Source organism: Helianthus annuus, chromosome 8 (assembly GCF_002127325.2).
Source record: "Helianthus annuus cultivar XRQ/B chromosome 8, HanXRQr2.0-SUNRISE, whole genome shotgun sequence".
In the NCBI taxonomy this organism is placed as follows: Eukaryota; Viridiplantae; Streptophyta; class Magnoliopsida; order Asterales; family Asteraceae; genus Helianthus; species Helianthus annuus.
In genome coordinates, this window is record NC_035440.2 from 126,444,555 (window position 1) to 126,445,976 (window position 1,422).

At 35.7% G+C, this 1,422-nt stretch overlaps 1 long non-coding RNA gene across 1 annotated transcript; it reads right to left on the reverse strand.

The window, feature by feature from the left end:
• Positions 1–464: 464 nt before the first annotated feature.
• On the reverse strand, positions 465–1,422 carry LOC110916341. Its single transcript, XR_002579663.2, has 2 exons — positions 1,158–1,422; positions 465–620 (listed from the first exon to the last, which is right to left on the reverse strand). It is a non-coding gene; the product is annotated as an uncharacterized LOC110916341 (long non-coding RNA).

Consider the following 1,422-nt stretch of genomic DNA (forward strand, 5'->3'; position numbering starts at 1 on the left):
AATTGCATACTTGAAATTTTAGAAAATATTGTATCTTAAAAGTTACAAAGAAAAACAAAATATGTTTTAATTTATCACCAAAATAATATTAATAAAATTAAAAGTTAGAAATAGTAATAAAAAAAATAAGAGTAAATTACAAGTTTTGTCCTTTACGTTTACATCAAATTGCAGGCCGTTGTCCTTTAACGCAAAAGTTGACAAGTTTTGTACTTAATGTTCTAAAATCTTGCACGTTATGTCCTTTAGGCCAAACCCCAGTTAGATTTTTTGGTTAAATCAGATTACACAAGGGTATTTTAGTCTTTTTAGCCATTTATTTAATATTATTTAAAAAACCAAAACAAATTTTTTTAAAAAATCATCACCACCACCACCATCAATTCTCTGTCTCCCACCATCTCCATCAACACATCACAACCACAATGAAGTGATCCCAAATTGAAGTAACAGTGATAATCAAATTATGAAGAAAGAAGATGTGATTCTATTGATTTACTGCAAATGTTACACTAAGAAATCAAATCAAACAACATAGAAAAGGCGATTTAGGAATCCTCATTATCTCTTCCAACACTTCATCCACTGATTTCGCCCCCAAATCCATTGTTTTACAAACCCTAATTTCAAAATTCATCAAAATAAATATAAAACAAAAATTATCGAAAATATTTATCAAAAAACAGCAATTAGAACTAAAAAAAAGTAAAACAAAATGCAGCAAATTTGTAAATAGAACTTGAGAAAAACGTTGAAACGGCACCAGTCACCAGTCACCACCTTGAATATTTTTCAGAACCACCATCTCCACCGTCACCAGTCACCACCCCCACCGGAAACCTAACCCCAACCACCCCATCTACCATCACAACCCCCACCGGAACCCTAAGCCCAACCACCACCATTAAAACCCACCACCCCATCCACATCACAACCCCTCACCGTCTCCATCATAACCACCTTCACCGAAACCCTAATCCCAAACAACCTGCACACAACCTAAATCACCAACCACCACATCCACCATCACAACCGGCCACCGTCACCATCCACAACCGCTCAACTTGATAGAGAGAGAGAGAGAGAGAGAGAGGGGAGAGAGAGAGAGAACAGATAGGATCAAAACTTGATAGATCAAAGAGATTAGAGTGATTTACCATCGAATTGAGGAAATCTTCGGTGAAGACGGAGGAGCAGAGCGACGATTTATAGTTTAGTCGGCGTTGATTTGAAGATTCTTGCTGATATAGTTTGGTGAAGAAGTAGAGCTGGAAGAAGAAGATGCATACCCTTCAAGGATGGCTATTGATGATCATTATTGCTAGTGATTTTTTTTTTATGAATATGTAAAATGGTTTTCATGATTGTAATGTTGATGTTAATGGTGATTGTAAAGTTTCTGCAATAAGAAGGAGAAGAGAA